Source organism: Eulemur rufifrons, chromosome 19 (assembly GCF_041146395.1).
Source record: "Eulemur rufifrons isolate Redbay chromosome 19, OSU_ERuf_1, whole genome shotgun sequence".
NCBI lineage: Eukaryota > Metazoa > Chordata > Mammalia > Primates > Lemuridae > Eulemur > Eulemur rufifrons.
This window is the reverse complement of record NC_091001.1, coordinates 45,042,678-45,067,091: the sequence shown is the minus strand read 5'-3', so window position 1 is coordinate 45,067,091 and position 24,414 is coordinate 45,042,678. Positions and strand designations below refer to the sequence as shown.

At 49.0% G+C, this 24,414-nt stretch overlaps 1 long non-coding RNA gene across 1 annotated transcript in view; it reads left to right on the top strand.

Annotated features, from left to right (window-relative positions):
* Window positions 1–24,414, top strand: part of LOC138400226 (uncharacterized) — a 58,574-nt gene that overhangs the window by 564 nt on the left and 33,596 nt on the right. The window lies entirely within an intron of this gene.

The window sequence follows — 24,414 nt, the reverse complement described above, 5'->3', positions numbered from 1 at the left end:
AAGCTGCTGGAGACTCCTCTCAAGAAGCCAAAGTGAAATTCAGAGATGGAAGTGGGTGCACTTGTGCTACCCCAGGGGTGCTGAGGTTGGGTCGGCTTCCGCTTCTCAGAGGTGGAGGAAAGGCAGCCCCTGAGCCATTTCTGGCCGCGTGGTCCCTGCTGCCCAGTTTCAGCTCAAGAAATACAATAGAGAGGCAGCAATTTTTGGCTCCCTTCTCTGAAAGCTCATGAATGAGTCTGGGAGCTTATTTTATGTCCTTTCCTTTTCCTTAACGCTGAAAGTCACATACTTCGATAGAATCAGAAAGAAAATAAAACTACTGGGGACTGGGGCTGGGGGGCTGGGGAGAGTTGAGGATGGGGCCACGGAGCCCTTGAGGCCTGACTTTGATCTTGATAGGTATTTCTCGAGCTGTTACTATTCTGATGAATAGTTTTACTGTCAAGTAAAATACAGGAAACATTTTTTTTTTAAATGTCGTTCTAGTTACTGTAAATGAAACGGTTAAAATGTCATAAATACCTTATGATAAACATTTTTCGAATTTGCTTAAAAAGCAGCACATCAGTGGGCAGGGCATGACAAGGAGCTTTTTCAGTACAGTCATTTGAGTGTGTGGGCTTCCTGGGTTAATAATGAGTCAGCACCCAATTTCTAAAATTGGAGCCTCTAAGAGAACTTCAGTCTAGCTCCGAGCACAGTACGGTGGCTGACCGGCCCCCTAGAAAGGTTTGGCTGTTTGAACTTTGGTTAAGATCAACTTTGGATGCCTCCCCTGGGTAGGTGACCGACTCCCAGTTTAGGTCCCAACTCCCCCAGGCGGCGGCTGGGAGTCCCCTGTGCTAAGGGTCTGTCTCCACGTCAGGAACAACACATTTGGCATCCATCCTTTGGCTAATGTTGGTGACTTTTGGGTTCTGCCTTTAGGGAACAGGTTGAGCATGCAGTCTGTTAAACGAAAAATCCAGCATTCATTCAGGGCCGGAGGGCTGAAGCTGCGTTTAGTGTCCTGTGATGTTCTGCTTACACGTCACCCTTGCTGGGGGATTGGGCGGGAGTGTCAGTCGTGGCATGAACTTCAAAGTTGGCATTCTGCATGTGACGTGTAGCGTGGGAAGATTAAGTGAGCTTAAAATCAGAGAGCAAGATTCCAAGGAAGAGAACCTCCCCAGAACCTCACTCCTCTTATAAATAAAATGCGATACATGCTGAGAAAAGTTTTAATAAATGAAATCGCTTGGGTGCCGCCTGGTGCAGCCCTGATTGCATCCCTCCCCCATTAGCTCTGTGTGGCCTCCCAGGGTTGTTTTCTCTGTTTAGATAACTCTGGGTGGGGTTCACATTCTCCGGATCACAGGCCCCGACACACCCTGATGCCACAGAGCTTGGATAGCACGATTAGAGGGGAGGCTTAGCAGCCAGGCTGACTGCCCCAAACCCTGCGGCTCAGCCTCTCGAAGCCTCGGGAGAGGCTTGACAGACACCACCTGCCTCAGCGGGCTGCAGCGAGGACCCAGTGCATGGAACAGGGCCTGATGTAGAAGGGACCCCACCAATACTAGCTCTGTTGGCTTCTAGTATTTATCTGGCCTCTGCAGGCATTGGGGGCTTGCGGCCCTTGAGTTAGCTCCATGGCTTTTTCAAGAAAGATCCTATAGCTTCAATGCAGGCTGCGGTTGTTCCAAAGCTAAGAATCACAGCGTCAAGACAGATGCCAGGCATTTCCAAGGTGGGAGACAAGCCTGTTTGTCTCTCTTGGTGAGTAATCTTTGTAAGTGCTCAGAGAAATGCCCCCTTCGTGGAGACAAGCGCCTGTAAAAGGCACACTGCCCCAGACAGCGCATCAGAGGGTTGTGGACGCTAACTCTGTTGTCCCCACTTCAGAGAAGGCGTCGGTCCTGCACGTGGGCTTATCACTGGGCCCCGTGCCTTTCCTTTCAATCCTCCTGTGAGTGCTGTCGGGAAATGGTTTTGGGGGCGCTGATTTCTATCCTAGACGTTGAGTGTGTTCTTCATGCAGGACTCGGGCAGTTGTGTGGATGCTGGGAGTCGAGACACTTCTTACCCGTGAGAAACAGGCCTGTGGCGCACTGATATTATCGCGTTTGTAATCAGGAAAAAGAGTCATTTAAAAAGGCCAGAAATCAGGCCATGCACACACCTGGCAACAGAGCATTGATTAATGTGTGATTTGCTGTTTTGTCGTGTTTTCCCAATCCCAGAGGGGCTGCTCTTCAATGAGGAAGCAGGCAGGGGGTAAAGAGGGAAGCAATCTATGGTAAAAGGACATCTATTGCAAAAGAAAATGCTGACAGTTTGGTGACATCGGGGAGTTGGTCAGTGTCCTGTTGTCATGGTGCCCTCGGCCTAGGGACTGGGCTCTGGTTTGCTGGCCCTGGCTGCCACTCTCCACCCCTCCTCAGCACCTGGACCAGGGCTCTCAACCTCCTGCCCAGAGGTTTCCGCAGTACGTGTCCCGTGTCCCCACCACCGGTGGCCATGTGGTGAGCTCACCCCTGTGTTGGGCAAGTTACTTAACTTCTTGGTGTCCCATCTTCCTCATTGTGAAGTCAGGATGATAAGTGCACCAGTCTTGGGAGTTCTTAGGAAGATTTTATGATCGGTACACAAGTTACGAGGAGACACAGTAACTATTAAGTACACATTCATTTATTCAGAAATAGGGCCAGACACCTGGGTCCCTCTGCCCCGAGGGCATCCATAAAGAATTGACTCTCACGCCCCCGAAGTGAGACCCCTCCTGCATCATCAGTTACATGGCATGTCTGCATTCATAGGAAATTTATTTATTAGGTAAATGGGAGATCCGCCTGGGTTCTCTCCAGGAAATCCTGGCGTTCTAGATGTCATCATCATCATCATTGTCCTCAACATCATCACAATTGGAACAGTCTGGTTTCATCCAGCCTCAACCCTATGGTAGTAACTTTGTGTGCATTTCCTGTAACCTCCACCCTCCTCTCCCCCCCAACACACATACCCACCCTGGAAGCTTGGAAGGATGACAGGTCACTCGACTCCCTCAAGGGTCCAGGATTCCTTAGCAATCCTGGCACAGCTCCCAAGAATGCATCGATGGCAGGAGAGCCCCTTGCCCTCGCTCAGGGCAGGAGAATCAGGACAAGCGGGAGATCAGGAGGGTTCTGTGTGTAATCCAACCAGACTGGGGCCACAGGCCAGAAAGCCCAGGACTGCTGGTCTCAGACCTGCCCCGAAGTGGAAGCAGCTGGATTCTGCACTCACGCTTCCTGTCTCAAGCCAGCTACAGTCAACTTCGAGTCATCTAGATTCCGGTTGTTTGAAAATCATCACAGTATAGGGAGATGACTCATATTGAAAAAAAATTAAATAAGATACACTTAAAACTTAAACCAAGGTGAACATAACATGGCCTTTACTTGCCAATTCTAAAGAAAATTAAAGATTGTGCGGTGCCTCAGAAGCCAGATCCATACACCATTCTGCTAGGTCCAAGAAAAGTACCACTGTGTCCTTTTGATCACTCTGCCTTCTCAGGGATTGACCTGTCACAGTGAAGCATCGGATGCTGTATATGTCTCCACTGTGAGTGCTTGTTTAAGCTTTGGATGCTGAGAACTGTCTGCACTATGTTTGTCAATTGCAGATGGTGCTAATTTGTGAGGAGTTGTTCCTGCAACTGCCCCTGGTGCCATAATCCAGAGGACTCCTCTGCCCACAGTGCTGTGTGCTGGGCAGTGCTGTGCTTGGCCCCGGGCTGCAGGGCAGGGACTGGGCTCCCTGCAGATTCTGGAAGGTTCTGTTTAGATCACAGAGCTCAAGCAAGGAACAGCCAACAACAGATCAGAAGGAAGTTGGGCCCCCAGGAAGGAGAAGAGGGAAGGATGCTTGGCTGGTCTCAAAAGATTCCTTCTGATTAAAAAAATAGATGTTGTTGCATTTTGTGTAATATAACCCTCAGAAAAGCTAAGGGTGATGGCAGATCTTATCCATCGTGGTTTTCCTGCTTATCTCTTGCTTTCAGGAGTGATGCCCTACAAATGACGGCTCTACTACAGGGGCTTTTAGCCTTTCTCTCCATCCTGTCGTTTTTCAAATTTAAAAATCTTGGAAATTTTAATGATGACAGAAAAAGTATTATCTTAGCTGTTCTCACTGGATAAATCATTTACAGAGTGTAAGACGGATGTATGAATTTCTATCAATTCAGCTATTAATAGATGAAAGGAAAATTTATAAAATAGCAGTGGTTCCAAAAAGAGTAGGCTTACTTTCTCTCACCAAGAAAAAGGGTTCTCTTCCCCTATCTGTCCTGTTCTCAGACAGGAAGCAGGCTGTCCAGGGCAAGGGTCAATAAGCAGCCGGTTTGTCCATCTGCCTGCTCTGCCATCCTTAGCACTGGCTTCCTTCCTCCAAGTTATTTTATGGTTTCAAGAAGGCTGTTGGAGCTCCAGCCATCACCTCTGCATTCCAGACGGGAGGAAGGAGGAAAGTGGGGGGAGGGACAAAAGGTTAAGCTCTTTTACAGACCTTTCCTAGAATCCCCAGCTGACCCTTTCAGCCAACATCTTTCACTGGCCACCCTGTCTATAAAGTTGCTGGAGGAGGAAGATGGAGGAGTGAGGCAAGGCCTTGATATGATGCAGAGCAAGGAAAAGCACAGGAGGGGACTTAGATCCAAGGCAGAATAGCAGCAAACACCCTCCCCGCAAAACCCATCACCTCCTCATGAGTCCTTTTGGCCTTGATTGTGCCAGGAGATAGCAGGGGAATGTGACAGTTTCAGTTTCTCTGGCTTTTGATCAGATTGAATTATGTGAATAGACTCCATGTCCTTGGAGCTGAACTTTTTCTAAAAATTCTAAGCAAAGAGTCATTTTGCTCTTTGCTGGAAGGTAGCCTAGATTTTGAAGTCAGGTCTGGGCAGTTTCCTTACTGCACCGTTGGGACTGGAAGGGTATGGTCCTGACTCTGGAAAAACTGGCAGAGAGGCAAGAGGTGAGTCATGAACCCAGACATAGCTGAGATTCCTGGTGTGTCCTCCCCAGTGGGGGAAGGGCACTTATGACGGAATGGGGGAACTTATGACAGCCTTATGTAATTGGGCGTGTATCTGTTTCACCAGAAAGACAAAATTAGGAGGGAGCTTGTCTGCCAGTTCACCCCCACATCCCTGGGACCGAAGAGACAGCCTGTTGGTTCAAAGCTTGGCTCCTCTGTTTGCCAGCAGTGTGACCTTGGACATTGTCCTTAACTCCTCTGTGTTCCAAGTACTTCCTTTGAGCAAAATGGATGATGATGGTAGAATCTGCCACATGTGGTTCTGCAAAGACTGAGTGAGGTCACATGTGCAAAGGATTCTGAACAGTGCCCGGCCCCAAGTAAACACTCAATTAACAGAACAGTGTCTGGATTGTCCCTATTATGTTATTGGATAAATGAGAAATATTCGCTAAATGCTTGAATGAAAAAAAATCCTATTTGATTATAATACAAAAATCAAACAAGCGATTTCTGTCCTTTTGAATATCCTCCTCCAGATTGTTCAAAGTCCTTGAAGCCACAATCTCTTTGGTACCCTTCCTGATGCTTCTGGTGAGAGCCATGTTGTTATTTCACAAAAGAGACCTTGGTCACAGAGGAGCTAAGTGGTTTGTCCCTGGGTCCACTCACAGGACAGAGAATGCTGTAAAATATGAATGGAGTTGTCTTCAGTACTCTGTGGTAGAGACCGCTAGTTGTCCATTCTCTTCTGCTTCCTGTGTTGTCAACAACAAACCCTATGTTGTCAGGGACAGCAATATGCCCCATTAAAAAATGGTATTTCCTTGGCTCCTTTACAGATAGGTTGGCCAATGAAAGCTATAGGCTGAAGGAGTGAGCTGGGGATTCTAGGAAAAGTCTTTATAGGAGCCTGAGATCTAACAGGCTTAACCATATACCCCTCCACCCCATTTCCCTCCTTCCTCCTGTCTGGAATGCAGAGGTGACGACTGGAGCTCCAGCAGCCTTCCTGAAGCCGTAAGACAACTTAGAGGAAGGAAGAAAATGGTAGGATGGTAGAACAGGCAGACAGTCACAGGCCTTTGAGTAATCAGGTAATTTTCCTGACTATTTTGGGAGTGGGTTTACCCTGTGTGATGCAGAAGGGAGGTGGGAAAAATATCACTGCTGAAATTCAATCTGTAGGTCAACTAGCAGTGTTTGTCAGGGCATCAGGGTCCCCTCTGTGTGGAGCTGCCATTCAGGTCTCTGGTATAGGGGACAAGAGCTCACGACCTTGTGTGGACTCCCAGGGACCCCAGATGCTTTGGTCTTCATGGACAACTTTCTCATGAAAAAGACATAGTGTCATTGCCTTGGCAGAAAGATAAATGTCACCCAGGCCGGATTCGTTATGATGTATTCATTTTCATTTTTTCATGGTTTTCCTCCAATTTTAAAATAAATCAAAATTAACACATTTTCACGGGCCCCTGAAAGTGTCATGGGGCCCATGCTCTGTGCCCTCTGTGCCTGGGACAGAAGTAGGCCCGGGAGGGCAGAGAGCAGAAGGGCCTTGCCATGGGGCATGTGGGCTGGTCTCTCAGGGGTGGCTTCTGAACTGCGGACCCTCCACAGCCTCGGGCAGGGAATGTGACCCTAACTCTGGCCTCTGAGCGGGGTGGGTGGGTTTGGCTTGCGTGTGTCGCTGCTGACCTACAACATCCTCGGCACTCGCTGTAGCTGTGGGACTGACGGGGTGGGTTTCAGAGCAGGCTTGTCTGCCCTGTCTCCACTCGTATGTGATCATCCCGAGTTCCCCTGCAATAATTTGCCATCCTTGCTCAATTTATTTGTTTAGTGGGTGTGGATCGCATTCTACAATGTTAAGTTATCAAAAATGTGACATTCCTTTAACTTCTAATTCTCTAAATTATATTAATTCTGCTCCAAGTTCACCCTGCCCTTACTGCACCCTCTCTACTTGGCTCTTGGAAAATTCAGATTCTGTCATTACTGGGCATCCTTGCTTGCCCCAAGGCTCTGAGTGTCATCAAACAGTCTTGGGCTTAGGTGGTACCAGGAAACCAGGGAGGAGTGCCCATTGTCTGAGGTGGCCCCTACCATTGCCACTTCGGCACTTGGAGACTCAATGCAGGGGGAGCTCCAGGAGCTGTTCCCTGCCTGCTCCAGCCAGGTGGGACGGCACCTCCCGTGGTCTGTCCCCTGACCGTAGGCTCTGCTGCTGCTGGAAATGAGTCCCTGCTCTCTCAGCCACGGCGTGAGCATGTAGCCCAGCAGTGTCTGATGGCGTCACCCTCCACACGCCTCGTCCTGCCTGCTGCCGGCTGCAGCTGGACTTCCCCCAGCCTGGGCCAAGAAATAGCAGTGACAGAGAGAAGGCAGAAACAGAAAACTCTCAGGGGACCTGAGGGGGTGTGGATCACATGTTGTCTCCCTGTGGCTTCCCAAATCGCATAGGACAGCGCTAACAGAACCTTTGCAAGGATGGAAATGTTCTAGATCTGTGCTGTCCAATGCAAGGGGCACACGCCACACATGGCTACTGAGCAAGTAAAGTGTGTGGCTGCTATGACTAGGAACTGAATTGAGAATTTCACTTAATTTCTATTAATTTGAACTTAAATGTCCATAGGCACACATGGTGAGTAGCTACCAGAGTTCACAGCACAGATGTAGAGCATGGATTCCTGATCTGGGTGGCTTTGAAAGACGGGTCATCACCGTGACAAGATGAAAAGCCCGAATCAAGCCCCTGAGGTTCTGTGGGGAAGGTGGTGGCTCTCAGCGGGTCCTCAGAGGGGTGGTGTCCTCTCCACAGTGGACAGCCCCTGAGTCAGGAGCCTTGGCCAGTCAGTCGGGTGGGCGTCCCTGGCCTCTGCCAGGAGTGGCCACTAGTGGAAACCTCAGTGTCCCCATCTCTGGGGGGTAAATCCTCCAGTGGGCTCTCGGGGGCTTGCAAGCCCCGTGGAGGGGCCTGCCAGGGGGATGCCCCGGCACCGAGAGCATCTCTGCCGGCTGTGCTGAGGGTTCCCTCAGGCCAGGGCCGCAGGCGAGGGCTGCACACAGCCAGACGGTCCGGGCCTGTGGCATTTGTGCATGAATTTGCCTTCACGGGGATCCACCTCCTTGGTCTTGTTTTTGTAAAGTCATTCCAGCAAATTCTAGATTGGCACAAAGAAGCCTCAGGCTTGGCTCCTGTCCAGGTCCTGCAAAGTCCCCAAGATTGTCTTTTGACTCTTTTGGGGGGAGACGCGTTAAGCGCAGCTTAACAGACAAAGTTCAGGCGCAGCTGACAAGACACACACAGGCCATGGGGAGATGAGCAGATGGGGGCCCCAGGCCTGAGCCCCAATGCTCATCCCTACCTGCCTCCTCCGCTTGTCTCTCCTCAGCGCAGCACGAGCTGTCGCCAGCACACGCTGCATTCTTCTACGTGTGTGGGACTGTGGGCCCAGACTTGGGGCCCTCCCTCCCCAGGAATCACCCCTCACGTTCTGTGATTTTGCACCTGTCTCCCCGCCAGGCACTGTTTGCTCTGGTTCGGTGAACCCTCTGTCCTCGGGAAGGCCATGAGGCACAGTGACGAAGCCACCACCCGGGCTGAGCCTCAGCTCTGCCAGCCACTCACTGCACACCTACTGGCCTCAGTTTCCTAATCTGTAAAATAGGAATACGGGAACAATTACCACAGAGGGTCGTTCTGAGGATGAAAAGAGTCATTGCATGAAAAATTCTTAGGAAAGTGCCACGTATAGTAGGATAGCAGGTATTCACTAGTATCAGCTATTCTTGCTGGAATTAGTGCCTTTTTTGCTGTTTATTTCTGACCACAGGAGCCTTTCTCTGGGCCCCAGATCTGCATCCCAGCAATGATCTAGCTACTACGACTGTGGCACTCAAGGAATTCCACGATGAGGCCTCCGAGTTTCATTTGCTTTCACCCAGGGACGGCATTAGCTGTAGAGTACTAGACATCTAGAGGAAATAGATTCAATGCCCATGCGTTTAGCTCGTCATCCACCATTCAACAAATGTTTGTTGGGACCTGCGGGGGCAGGTGATGGGCAGATGTGGCTGTGAGAAGGGCTGTTAGCAGAGGGGCCTCTCACGTGTGGGCGGTCCGCTGGCCACTCTGATGGGAACACATCTGAGCAGAGAGAGAGGAGTGAGGTGTGTATATCTGTGTGTTCATTTGTTTTCCCGCGTGGATATGGCACACAGCGTGGGGACATGAAGAGGGAACCAGCAAGGTTCTGGGGAGGTCAATAGCTGGCATGACATCTGTCTGGGAGGCAGAGTCCCCGGGCCGATTCCTAGCTTCCTCTTGCCAGCTGTGGGGCCGTGATCCTCTTTGATCCTCTGTAAGGCCTGGGTAAGGTGACCCACAATGGCAGATGCTCAGCAATCCAGCTTGGAGTCACTGTCATCACTTACACGCTCCTCACTTTGAATCAGGGATTCTGAGCGTGAAGGGCACGTCCCACCATGGAAACCCCCGGCTAGGAGCCCCCACAGGGGCTGTGTGATCGCGACGTAAGCCTTCCCCTTCCTCCAGAGACAGCCCAGCCTGTCGCTGCAAGGGCCTACGGAAAAGATGGTCCATAACCCATCCCAAGCCTGGGTTCTCGCACGTCCACATTTTGGACCTACTTCTGCCCCCTGAAGCCACTTAATCATAGCCACGATCAGCATGATGGTCATAACTCAACACGTCCACGAACATGCAACCAGCACTTACTCTGTCTCAGAAACTGTTGAGTTAAAGCATGTGCCCCGGCTTCTTCCATGCCAGAACCTTCCCACTCACAGACATCACCACTTGTGTTCAAGCTTTTCCCTCTTCTCGCAGCTCCTGGAAAGATTCTTTGTGCACCTCGTGGACATGGCAGCTTTCCAATGTCCCTGTTCAGGTAAGCGCAGCAACCTCCCTCGTCCTGGATAAAGGCTCAGGTTTCTGGCAGGCACACCCATCTGTGGGACCAGCACTGCACTCGCAGCCAGCTGACCTCCTGGCCTCACTGTGTGGGGACATGCTGCAAAGCCACATCTCCCTCATTCTGCAACTGAGGTGGTGACGTTTTTGGTTTTCTTCTTTCTATATTTTTAACCTGAGTAGAACGTTACATTATCCTTAGTGTAGTCTTTTAGCTTTGGCCCACATATTCTCTAACATAACACAGGACACTTAATGTCACCTACAAGTTCCAGCGGTGTCCCCTTTACATCTCCGCCAGACCATTTGGGTCAGTGCAGACCAAGAGCAGAGACCTGTGGCACCCCACTAGAGACTGTCTTCAAAGTCGCCAGTATTCCAACACTCTCGGGCACCCCACTGAATACAATAGCTCCCCTTGCTGCACAAGTTTCACCGATGGGGGTGAAAGGGACTGTGCAACACATCACACGATCAAATGTGTGATAGTGATCCCAGGGACAAAGGGAGCCGGTAGGGATGGTTTGACATCTGTGGGCCTTCTTCTGAAGGTGCTTGTCCTCCTCCGCTGTTCTCTGTTCCCTCGATCCTCAAGCACAGGGAGCTTCTGGCAAGGCCAGCTAACTCTAGGCCAGCCGTTAACAAGATACTAGCGGCAGGTCACCTTCCACATCCAGAGCGTTCGAATGCCTGGTTGTCAGGATTGTTGTTTATACCTAGTCACATCCTCAGTTTGTGGGGTGGACGTATTTGGTTCCATTCAGACAAGCCTTTCAAGCTGGCGCTGCTGAGCCAGGCCTGACATGCATGTGGCTCATCTCATCCCCAAGCGCGGTGGCTTTGAAGTCCCCAGAAGCCTGCTCAGAGTCGTGCATGCGGAGGGGAGAGGGGAGGCAGAGAGTGAGTGCAGACTGCCACCCAGCAGCAGCGGAGGTGACTGCACACCAGAGGTTTCCGGTAGGGTGATGACTCGTCCACAGCGACTGTCTCACCTGTCCAAAGTGTGCGTCATCTGCTGTGTTCACTGACTGGGTTCGTCATAGGGGACTCTCGGACAGAACAGGAGCAGTCACTGGAAAGGGGGACAAATGCTGCCCCCCCCAGTCTGTGCACGGCCTTTCACGTAACGCAGCCCCTCTCATCTCAGTGTATCCTCTCCCCCGTAGTTTGTAATGTTTTTCCCAAAACTACTAGAATCTTCTAACTCTGCTTCCTACCATTCTCTGTGAAAATTAAAAGTCATTGGCAGGCAATGGACATCTTACTGAAATAGAAATTGTTCTTCGTATTTCAGAAAATAGAGAGTCTCAGAGTGACCTGAGAAAACTGATTCAAAAGATCATTCCAATTTCTCGGTCCTCTACTGGTGGAAAAGTGGAACCTTTTTGTTCTCATGTTTGAGGTTTTCATATGTATGTCACCCAGAACTTAGGAGAGATCAGCCTCAATGCTTAACCTGTATGTAGTGAATCAACTCAATTTTGAAAGGGCTTCCTGGCAGCAGTGAAAGGGGATGGAGGAGCTATATTTATGGGGTGCCTTCAATGGGCCAGGTGTATGTGTCTATTAGCTTGTTTAAACTCCATGTCCATTCCATGGGGGTTTGGCACTATTGACCCATGTTGCAGATGAGCAAATTGAGGCTCTTGAGAGTTTGAGGGTCCACAGCCTGAGGTAGAGCTGGAATTCCCAGCTTCACCCAAGGCAGCACAAATCTCCATTGGACTGCACACATCCAGCTTTGCTGGATCCTGTTTGCCAAGACCACATGCAGATCAGGATCCTGCAGATAAGTTATTTCCAGGAGAAGACGCCTTTCTTTGCAATCCCTGCCCGAGCAGTTCTCCCACGGCCTCAAGGAGTCCCCCCAGAAGCTCTGCGACGAGCCCTGGAGAGCACCCTCTTGCTGTGGCAGACACTGCCAGCTACTCGCCTGGCAAGGGGCTTCAGCTGATGCTTTTCAGCATCTCTCGAGACGAGCATCCAGAACGTCTCTTTCAACCTGCAAATGTGGTGAATGAGGGAAGGAAATATCCAGCTTTCATTTTTCTGAATAAGGTTCGCAAATGAAGCTCTATAATGAGTTGTCCACTGAAAAGCACACGCCCACCCCAGTCTTCCATCCAGTTCCCTCCATCACCCTTTTCTTGGCTTCTTGTATATCCCTGCAGAGTTTCTTTGTGCAAATACAATACAAGCAAAGAGGAACAGGTCTTTTTCTTTTATCCCTTATTTTTCACAAAAGCTATCACGATGGTTTTTTAATGTTAAACTTTTTTTTAAATTTTGAACTTTTGTAATTTTTTTAATGGGTGGATGGAGGGGGCAGGCCCTTGCACACAGGGAAGGCATTGTGTGTGGTCTCCTCTCCCCAGCGAAGCTCCAGGGTCAGCAGTGGTTCCTAGATGAGCTCCCGGGGAGCTGGGACTCTGTTCCCCAGGGTGACAATCTGGCAGCCAGAAATGAGAGCAGGGACTTGGACACTGTGGGCTTCGTAAGGGTAACCTTGACACCAACTTCTATTTACAAAACAGAGGGATGAAGAAACAGAGATTGGGTCTTCAAAAGAATTAATCTCAGAATTTTTTAATTTAATTTTTTCATTGTTTTATTTTTTCCAAAGACTCTTACAAGTCAAGAATTTTTTAAAAGAAACCTAGTGAAAGCAAGTGCTCTCTCTGTGGCACCACAAGTAGTCCAGGCTGACTTTTTACAAGACCCTCCTCTGGGCCAGGTTTTGTGTTAAGTATTTCACACACTTTAACTCTCTTGATAACCCTAAGCGATTATCCCCATTTCTTAGGCAGGAAGCAGAACCTGAGGCCACCCAGCTGACAAGTGGGGGAGCCAGAGTTCCAGCTAAGGCAGTCACTAGGCCACCCGCTGCCTGCCCCAGTGGGGACAGAGCAGGCAGCACCCCCACAGGAGTGCATGGACAGCTGCCCCCACAGGAGCCGCCCTGGGGCCCAAGGGACTTCCCGGAGTTTACCCGCAGAGCACCGTGGGGTTAGTCTGAAAGTGCAGAGCCAGGAGGCCCAGGGTGGCTGGACATCTTTGCGGAGGTGAGCTTCCTGGGCAGTGCTGTTTCGGCAGCAGCAGGATCTCGAGCTCCTGGCTTTCAGCAACCTTTAATTTGACTCCTTCTGAGCATAGCCATGGACGCTGATGGAAAGAAAGCAAAGGGCCTGCGCTTAGTGGGAAGACACCTTGCTTTCAGGGGAACGCATTTGGGGGCAGAGGACTGGTAGAGGAAACGACAAAGAAAATGAGTGGGAGTCCAGACGTGTGTGAATCATCCTCTAGGGCGTGTTATGGGTTAACTTGTGTCTCTCCACATTCACATGTTGAAGTCCTGGCCCCCAGCAGCTTAGAATGTGACCTTATTTGGAAATAGGGTCATTGCAGATGTAATTAGTTCAGATGAGGTCATACTGGAGTAGGGTGGGTCCCTAATCCAATATGACTGGCGTCCTTATAAAAAGGGGAAATTCAGTGACAGACACACGCGCAGGGAGTGTGCCATGTGAAGCCTGGCGTTAAGCTGCCACAAGCCAAGGACCTACCAGAAGCTGGGAGAGGCTTGGAACAGATCCTTCCCTGAGGGGGAACGTGGCCCTCTGACACTTTGACCCCAGAACTCTGGCCTGCAGGACCGTGAGCTGATGTGTTCCTGTTTTTGAAGCCACTTTGTCTGTGCTGCTTTATCACGGTGGCCCTGGCAGACCAACACAGCGTGCATCCTTGCAGATGTCGAAGGAGGCTCCTCGGAGCAGGGCCCCGAGTCCCAGGTCAGCTCAGTGTGGATTAGCTCCTCAAGAGACATCTGCTGATAATGGATGATCGACCAACCTGTAAGCAGAAAATCATTTTTTATTTAAGCGAAGACAGTGTTCTCACTTTGTTTTAACTTTTCCTGAGTTGCAGAAAATTGGAGATTAAAAAACAAAATCTAGTCTTTACATTTGCTTAAAAAAAGAGAAGAAGAAGAAGAAGAGGAAGAGGAGGAAGAAGAAAGGCTTGTTTCATCTTTATATGTGATGTGATCCATGCTCTGGTGGGCTACAGAAAGTCCCTGTGCAGGGACCCTCTGGGACTCCACGCCCCGGGCCGGTGGTTGAGCCATGGTCCCCGCGTGAGCAGGACAGCACAGTCTAACCTCACTCTGAGGACCTCACCCTACAGGAGGACCTTTCACCCACATTGCCATTATCCTGCTTCTTTTCTTCCCTCTGAGGTTCACACGCGTCACTCCAAATTGCAATTTGCAGAGCCAGGCCACGGAAGCCCCCAAGTGACTGCAAAGTCACATTTTTTTGCAGGACCTATTTGCCTTGCTTCCTAGTTATTGAATAAGGGTGACTGTGAACCTAGCAGAAGCATGGGTTCAACAAACAGTTCAGAAAAACAGGAACCATCAATTCATGAGAAATTCGAGAAAAAAATAGTTTAAAGAACTGAGAAGTTGCCACATTATAGTGAAAGATGTCAGGTTTTGGAAATGACAAAAACGAACAATTTTCACCTCGAAAACCCAGTGGAGTCAGTTACACAAGACATAACCGCACACAAACACGGCATTTCTTATAATATAGTAGCATTTACAGTCAAGAAGCTTCTTTCAGAGTATTTCATGGAAAGTTATTTTAGTAGCAAGGGTAGCCTTAAGCAATGAGTATTTGTCAAGAGAGTGAAACTTTAACTTCAAAGTCATAGGCAGAGGAGAGAGGACTCAGATCTGGAGGCGACCTGCAGGGTGGGTGCCCACACACAGCGCCCCAGCTGCGTGCTCCCGTGCCGGGCGGGCCACGGGGGAGGTCCACGCGTCCCTGCCCACCTCAGAAACGTGACCAGGCAGCTGGGACTCTGGTCAGGACACCCTGTGGCCGGACAGGGGAGGCATCCACCACGGGGCCCCCAGGTCACCGCAGTTTGCTATAAGTGGCAGCTTTTACATTTTTAAATAATCCTCTTATTGTAAAATTGAGGGCATCATTTGAAGCAACCAGAAACCATGTAAAGAAAATACTTTGGAAATGACAAAAACGAGCAATTTTCACCAGCAGGATGTGAATGGCCTGTTACTTTAAGGTAATATCTGAAGAAAATATTCAGGCACCAGGCGAAAGACGGCTTGAGGACAGAGGTTCCCCGCTCCCCTCCCAGCCCCTGAGCGTTGACAGCACCAGGACGGAGATGCGGCTCCGCTGGCATCCGGGTGGCAGCGCCTGTCATGACGCCAGGTGCGGGGATTTGGAAGAAAAGACAAGGAAGAAAACAATACCCACGTTCCCACCGCTAGAGCCGCCTGCTGCTCCCAGTCAGGCAGGCTTCCTTCCAGGCCTCATGCTCCGTGAACGTGTGACAACTGCATAAATAATCTCTCACGTAATTAATCTCCTTTAACATCTAGAACAACATATTTGTTAGGATAACACAAAAAGCATACAGAGTTACTTAGCATAATATTATGTAGGATGATTTCTGTAGCCGCCTTACTTTGCAGTCGTGCCCTGCTGGTCTCTTTTCAGAAGAATTCTGCCTTTAGGGGGTGTCCCTAAAATGTGCGCTCTCTGCTGAAGAGTTTTATGCCAAAGGTCCCACAAAATTTAAGCTATGCACTGAAAGAAAAAAGTAAGGGTTTAAACTCAGCATCCAGAAATAATAATATGGAAAAATACATATATACACACATATATATCTAAGCTCGCAGATTGTTCTGGGGAGAGTTGGTTTAAAGGAGAAGGCCTACAGCCTACTAACTGCTCTTTTGCAAATCGCTGCTCAGATTCTTTGCCCACTTTTTCCCTCCTTCCTTCCCTCCCATTCTCCCTTCCTCCCTTCCTTTTTTCTTGTTCTTCTGTAGGGGCTCTTCTACTATCCTGGACTCTAAATTTTGACATATATGATGCCATTATTTTCTCCTAGCCTGTCTTTTTACTTTGTTCACTGTGTCTTTTATATTACAGAAGTATTTAATTTTTAAGCAATTATTATTTTCCTTTTGATACCCAGGTTTTTGTCTTGCTTAGAAAATCTCTTCTTACCCATAGAGTACAAAAATACTCTCACTTTTTTTCCTTCTGATACATTATTGTTTTATTTTTGAAGTTTAAAATATCAAATCCATTAGAATTTATTTTTGTTTATCATTTGAAATAAGGAAGGGGGTCTAAATTTTCTCTAAATGGAAAGCAAATTTTCCCAGAGTATTGACTAAGTAGAGCACCTTTTCCTGCTGAAATTATGATATTTTAAGGTTATAAGTTTATGCGTTGGGGGAGGGGTGAAGTGGGCACGTTTCAGTTGGAATATGGGATGGAGTGGAGCTTCCACAGGACACCTCTGCCTCTCAGACTCCCTTGTGACCTAAAGGATGGAAGGATGGAGCCCACAGCTTTTAGACAATATGGGATAGAAACAGGAAGGGGTCGGATGGATAATGGGGCAAAGAGACAGTGAACACAGTGGAGGACATTGGAGCCAGAGCAGAGGAGGGAAGGTTTCAGGTATGAGCTCAGGAGAGTCTCAGCGTAAACGGATCCAGGTGGCCGTCAGCTCAGGAAAGGCTGACACCCAGTTCTGGACGCAGGCCAGGCCAGGCAGGGCCCCCGGGAGAAAATTTGATCTCAAGTGTGAAATGTGGACAAGCAACCCAAGTAGAAAATAGGCCTGATTTTCCTGGGGCCAAAAATAAACAGTCAATGAAAATAACCTCATCAGTAGGAATAGACACACCCGGCAAGAAGGAGACTGACCCCTCCCAGTGTGGAGATCAAGTCAAACCCAACAGTTAGAGGCCGTCAAGACTGCTGGACTCCGAGAGGATGGGAATCCGGGCAGGGCACTGGAAGGCCAGGCCTAGAGCCCCTCTCCAAGGAAGTCTTTCCAGGATGCTGTACTTCTGTCTGGCCACCTTGAGGACCTCAGAGCAAGACCATGAGGTCCCCAGCACTCTCCATGTGGGCCCATGGCGGACACTGGCTGTGCCAGCCTCATGGGCCCGTGCTCTATGCAGTGCCATAGGGTGCTCCCCACCCCACAGAAGGGCCTGGCTTGGTTTAATGCTCTTCTGTCACCATCTTGAAATTCTTAATCATTTTTGAGCAAGGGGCCACACATGTCCACCTTGAACTAGGGCTCACGTGGATCTCAGTATTGGTGGGTCTTATTGCCTTTCCTGCTGAGCCCAGAGGATGCTCCGATCCTCCAGGGGAGACTCCATGAAGGAAGGCGGGGCCAGCACCAGATGACATGTAGTTGCCTTTCATAACTTGGACTCCCCACCACTGCTTTATGTAACAACAGATGCTGAAATGTGACTTAAAAGCAATTTACAGAAATGAAGGAGCAGGGATAGAATTTGCAGTGAGATTATGCTCCCACGGAAGAGCCTCCAGCCCCAGGGCTGGCTGTGCTGGGCTGTATTTTATGTGCTGGAAACAACCACAGAGAAACTGGGCTGCCAGCAGAGGCCTGGGTGCTGCACTGGACTGATGGCTCAGGCCTGAAATATACACTCATCCCACCTGGTTTCCAGAACTAAGAATCCAGGGGCCCTGAAGGACTAGCTATAGGAGAACTCTCTGTCCCAGGCTAGGACATGCTCCAGGGGATGGGCTTTGGGGCAACCTTTCCAATTTGCCCACCCATTGCTGGGATCCCTTAGGATTGAGAAGTCAAGTTTTCTGTCCGGGATTCTTCTCTCACCACCCATGTCTTGCCACTTTAGGGTCCTCCCTATATAGGGCCTGATCTCAGCATTTATAGACTGAGCGAGCACCTTTTGGAGGTGTATTTCTGTTACCATGGGGACATTAGGCTCAGGCAGGCGATGCAAATGAGCACCCACTTAAGAGGGAAACTTGCTGTCCAGTTATAAAGAAAGCACCAGGGGGCCATGACGCCCACCCACGTTCCCACCAAAACTCTCCTAAACCCACGGCTCCAAGATGAGCTCTGGATTGCATGGATCTGGCTCCAGCCCAGGTAAGCTCACTAAGGTCAGAGGTTGCAGAATCTGGTAGCTCAACCAACATGGTGGCTTATGAAATGGAACATGCAGCACATCCAGCTGTAGTTGCCCCATAGGAAGCAGAGACTTTGAGGAGACTTCGTTACAACTTCCTTTCTGCTGTTTTTATGTTCAGTCAACCTGTGGCTCAGTTGTTCGTAACGTGGTGATGCCTGCAAAGACAGCACTGGAGAAGGTGAGGGGGGCCAGTGCGTGTGTGGCCGTAATAAATGCTATGCCCCCAAAGGGTCTGCAGTCAAGTATAGAATGGGAAAACCCAGGATGATCTAAGAGAAACATTTTTTTAACTGTAGACTTCTCAGAGCCTTGGGCCATGCATTGTAAACATCCAAATATGTGCTTTGAAATATGCAAAATGGCATGGAATTTGCAGTATATGGCAAATGTAGATGATGGTGAAACCCTCCACTTTTTTTCCTTGGAGAATTTCATGGGACCACAGCTGTGTCCTAAAGAATACAATTTAGGACAAAACATAAGAATCTGATAGAAGATTAGAAGGAATAAATTAATATGGGGAAAAGATAAATGACATCCGGATTGAAATTTTTAAAAGTGGGAAAAGGATTCCCTCTGGGAGGAGTGGCATGGTCGGAGGCAGAGTGCAGTGGCCCTGGCACATCCGGAACCCTCTAGCTCAGCAGGTGGCAGTGGAGGAGGTGTCGGGCCCCTCTGTGGACTGGCAGCCCCAACTACAAGGTCACCATGTGGGTCTTTCACCTGCAGGCAGTGTGTGTGTGTGTGTGTGTGTGTGTGTGTGTGTGTGTTTCTTAAAGGTTTTTGAGCAGGGGCTAGAATGATGAATGCACAGCTTTAGAATAATGGCTTTGTGGGAAGAACTGCAGTGAAGCCCCACTGAAGGCCTGAAGCCCTCTTAGAAGTCACCCTCAGCACGGGAGCTCGGCCTGGCCTGGAAGGAATGGGATGGACACGTGAGAGCCACGATCAAGACGGACGTGGCAGGATGGAACTGGCTGAATTGTGAAACTCCAGGCCTCCCATGTCACACTGATATTTTGAGAACTCAGAACAGATGGCAACACCTGGGCCCCCGGCTGTGCACATGAGCCAGGAGAACGTGACATGTGTGAGGGTGGGCATGGCGTGGAAGTAGTTTCTCTCGCCCAAGCATTGAGAGTATTACAGAATAGGACTATTACAGAACTGGTGAAGCACTCTTAGGAGACTCCCCCTCCTTTCCCCAAGTATATGTTGGCTGAGCAGCCACCAATAACATATGCAGACACCTACGTGCCAGGAGGGCTCTTGCCAACTCTGCAGCACAGCCAGCTCCTCTGCCTGGCCGTCGACACGGAGACCATTCAGGTGACTAGGGCCCGCAGCTCTGGCAGCCATGGGGACATGGGAGGCAATGCAGGCTCTTTCACTGCGATGGACAGCTTGCCATTGCTGGTCAACAGCTATAATCCCAGGTAGCATTAGGTAATGTACAATTAATAAAGACTATTCCAACTGAATCTGCCTCTTTTAAAACAAGGAATTTGCTTGTTATTTAGAAACAGAGAAATCCATTGCTCCCTGGCATGTATGTCCTGGAATCTCACAGATTTGCACATTGAAGCTGTTAATAAAGGAATAAGTAGATAATTCAAACAAGCCCTGTGGTTTGGAAGTCACAGGTTTTGCTGCTTCATGTTCATGCACGAGACAAAGAGCCTCTGAGGAAGATCACTTCGTAGACCAGGGCTGTGTGCCTGGTCATCTCCCAAGGACAGTCAAGTAGTGTCTGCTCATCGTATGGCCTCATCTCCTGCACATTTATGTATGTTCACATTTACACGTGGACATGCTCTCATGTGCCCTCATGTGCAGATGTTTTGTGTAGGAAACTTCAACCCCTCTTCCATGGAGGCATAGAACCTGAACAGACAGATGGAACGTTCTTAGTACTTGGAAGGGCAGACATGATAGGCATTGCACATTATAAAGAACACAAGAGGAAGTGTACTTTGGAATGTACTACTAGAAATATTTCTGCATTGTGATTGGAAAGTAATGAGATTCAGATGAAGTGAAAAAAATCACAGAGCTGTAATTCAACACCATAGGATAGGTACTGATGGGGATACCATGGTAAACCAGGAAGACATCCCAGGGGAAAGGACACAGAGCCTGGGAGAAGTGAGTCCGAAGCAGTGGGGGTATAAAGGAGGAAGGGAAAGTGCTGAAGAGGGCCCAGGTGGAGGGACCTGGAGTTCAGGGAGGGGACGGGGACTCGCCCTGGATTTGCCATGGGTGCTGGTGAAGGAGGCGGTGTTTGGACAAGGCCTTGAGAGGCAGGTGGATTGGGATGTGCAATGGTGGTCCAGTGGGTGGGTGGCAGGGTGTTAGTGCACGCAAAGGCTGAATTCCTTTGAGGGGATTACCCTGAGAGCCTGGTCAGAAGCCACGGTGAAAAGAGCCCTCCCTGCTTCACCTTTGACCCAGCCAGGCCCCCACCTGGCTCATTCCACCTGACGGTTTCTAAATCTAAAATCTCTCATGTGGAATTTGTCACTCTACTAAGCACCCATAGAATGCACCATGGGCTCTATTCCAAGAGAAGAGCCTGAAAATCGAACATTAAGCAGAAAGACTGTGACTTCCAAACCACAGGGTTTGTTTGAATTATCGACTTAGTCCTTCATTAGCAACTTTGACGTGCAAATGTGTGAGATTCCAGACAGGCAGTTCAATGAGCAGTGGATTTTGCTGGTGTCAAAGGGCAAGAAAATTCCCTTGTTTTAAAGAGCCAGATCCATTTGGAATATTCTTTCTTTGTCGTATTATTACAGCCTTAATATGATTAAGAAGTACCTGCCTGGGGTCTTTCTTTTTGTGACAGCGGCTGCTTTTTCCCACAGCATGGGCTTGTCACGGTGCTCAGAATGGATTTGGGCGCTTCTCCCCATCACTGCCCCTAGCTGGCTCGGTGCTGTGTGTACGCATCTGTGTGCTCCTGTGTCGTTGGTGTCCAAGCCTTGGCGCTATACCATTTTCCTTATCATTCAGGATTCCACTGGGAGGACAGCATTTTGTGAACTCAAACTTCACGTGTTGGCTGGAATCATGTGGGCTGAGTGTCCTCTGAGCACTTGCAGGCTAGGGGAGATATAAAACCTGGACACTTTGCAACAGTTTGCAACCAAGAGGAAAAACTAAACTAGTTTTGATTTGTGCATTAGTCTGCCTGGACTGCCATGACAAGATGCCATAGACTGGGTGGCTGAAATAACAGAAATTTATTTTCTTACAGTTCTGGAGGCTGGAAGTCCAAGATGAAGTGAACAGAAAAGGGCCACCCCCTCCCACCCTACAGGGCCCTGTTAGCATACCTGGGAGCCCTTTGCTCAGCTGGTGGCCACGTTACACCTCTGTTAATAATGGAATCCCATAATACTTTCCCCCTTTAATTTCTGCTACAAAAGACAAATCTCATATATTTTAAACTTATGGAGACCATTTTTTGGTACCCCAAAGTACATAACTTAATGATTCCTTTATTAAACTGTATCTTGGAATATTTAAGCCATCATCATATCCCATCAAAGTCTTCTAGTATCTTGTTTATGAATCAGTGAATTCACAATCCCCCCAGGGGTTGGATTATTGATAGGCCTGACAAACATGCCATCTATATTGTGTTTGTGGACAGGACAGGGCAGAGGATGGAGGCATGGAGCATAGCCCAGGAGAACAGTCCTCTAGGTGGCGCCAGTCAGAACTCCTGAGTCAGGCAACCAACTGTGACATCACTAACCCAGTTCCTGAGCACAGATCTCCATCTTGGCTTCCAGCATTTCCTTGCTGGCGTCTTGCTGAAGTCTAGATAGGTTGCTTGCCGTATTACCAATTTTGAGAACTTGTCACAAGAAAATGAGATTAGCTGGATGTGACCTGTCTGACTAACCCATCTGGCTCCTGGAACTCGCCACTTCCTTTTCTAAGGTCTTCTAAAGTATTATTTTTGGCAATCCATTTTAGAATCTTGTCAAGGGTAAATATAAGGTTCAGGGTTTATGGGGTCACATTCTGGCCCTTTTTGGCCACCAGAATTGCACATGTCTTATGAGCATCTGAGAAGCTCTCTGTGATGGCTCTAAGAGCCCGGCTCCCAGCTGCTGGGCTGCAGGACACTGGGGCAGAAATTCTCGTCATCTGGGTGTCCTTTCACACTCCCCACCCCATCCTGGGCTTCAGTTGCTACACACGATGTCTGTGTCTTTGTGAGGGTTAATTTTATGTGTCAACTTTGCTAGGCCACAATATCCAGATATTTGGTCAAACATGACCCTAGATGTTTCTGTGAATGTATTTTTCAGATGAGATTAACATTTAAAGCAGTAGCTTTGAGTAAAGCAGATTAATTATCTTCCATAATGTGGGTGGGCCTTGTCCAGTCAGTTGAAGGCCTCAATAGAAAAAGGCTGATCCCTCCCAAAGAAGAGGGATTCTACCAGCAGGCTTGAGCTGCAACACAGACTCTCCCTTGGGTCTCTAGCCCGCCAGCCTACCCTGCAGATCTTGGACTTGCCAGCCCTCACAACTGTGTGTGCCAGTTCCTTGAAACAAATCTCTCTTCTTCTCTCTCTCTCACCCTATTGGTTCTGTTTCTCTGGAGAACCCTGACTAATATAGTCCTCTTCCCAGTATTAACATTATTTTCTTTGACAGAAAAGTTAGATAAAATAGAAGTAGAGAAGTCCTATTTTCTCTCACTACCAAGTTCTATTTTCTCTCACTACCAAGGTCCAATTAGATTTGTGCCTTTCTGAGAGTATTCTATTAGGGCTTTGTTGAGTTCCACTTAAAAACATGTACTGAGCACCAACTATGTGCTGGGTGCTGGCTCCCAGCAGGCAGGTGGGCACCTTCTCCCTTAGGCACCATCTTTCCATATTTCTCTCAAGCCTTTTCCATTAAAGCTCTACCATGTGGTTCCATCAATTTCTTTAAACATCTCTTTCTTCTTCCTAACTGTCCTGGCCGATACACTCTCTGATCTCTAATGTCTAAAGTCATGGAGCCAATAGCCTCATTTTGGCCAATTTTGTCTCTTCCCCACCCTTAAAATCTACCATCAGTCACCCTCAACATCTTCAGAATCCACCTTCCTTGGAAGGGATGAGGAAGGGGATTTTACTTAATTTAATTTTTATGTCTTAAATCAGCAGTCCCCAACCTTTTTGGCACCAGGGACTGGTTTCATGGAAGATAATTTTTCCATGGACTGGGGGTAGGGGAAAGGTTTCAGGATGATTCAAGCAGGCATTACATTTACTGTACAGTCATTTACTGTGCTAATGATAATCTGTGTTTGCAGCCGCTCCACAGCACTAGTATCACCTCCTCAGCTCCACCTCAGATCATCAGGCATTACATTCTCATAAGGAGCCTGAGACCTAGATCTCTCACATGCGCAGTTTACAGTAGGGTTTGCACTTCTATGACAATCAAGTGCCACAGCTGATCTGACAGGAGGCAGAGCTTATGCGGTGATGTGAGTGATGGAGAGAGGCTGTAAACACAGATGAAGTTTTGCTTGCTTGCTGCAGCTCATCTCCTGCTGTGTGGCCCGGTTCTTAACAGGCCACAGACTGGTACTGGTCGGCAGCCTGGGGGTTGGGGACTGCAGTCCTTAATGATTAAATTTTTCTCTGGGAGTAATTGGCATTGGATTCTATTGGATGGGGCTCCATCTTTCTCTGTTGTGTTAATAGCAGCGCTATCCAAAAGAATCAGTCCTTTCCTACTATCCGCCTCTGCTCCAGACTGCCCTGCCCAGATGGGTCAACGTGAGTCCTTGGAAGAGTGTTTCCCACCTTGAGAGTGGCATACTGGCTAGGTGTGGAGGTGAGCTGTGTGCCTGGATCTTAAACACACTTAGTCATAGAACACAGGTTCCAAGGAAGGTCCCCGGGGTATGCAGTGAAAGCCGCATCACCCTCCCTGGGGGGCTCTGAGATGATGGTCCCGTAAGGCGGAGCGCAAGTACGCAGATTTCACATGAGTTCACAGGTGGGCTCAGCGATGTTCCCACCAGGGATGCAGGGACCTTCTCCCTTCCCACATCAGCCCACAGCTCAGAACAGCAATCACAGAGCTCCTCAGGGGACGAGGAAGGAAAGGGAGAGGACAAGAGTGCCCTGCAGAGTGGGAGGGACACGCGCACTCTCAGATTTCTATCTGGGGGTAAGTGAGGGCAAGGGTTTCTTTGCAGGCCAGAACACTACAGAGCGTCCTGAACCAAAAAATATTTTTTTTTCCTCCCAGATATCAGCTATTTTTATTGACAGAGCTGTTGGAGAACATGGCTTGGTGTGTGGGAACAATGAGATCCCTAACTCAGAACTGGCCAGGTGCGTCCACAGGGACCAGGAGGGGCTGGGCACCCACGAGCCTGCCTGTGCATGGCAGGGAAAGGAAAGCCGTTCTTGGTGTT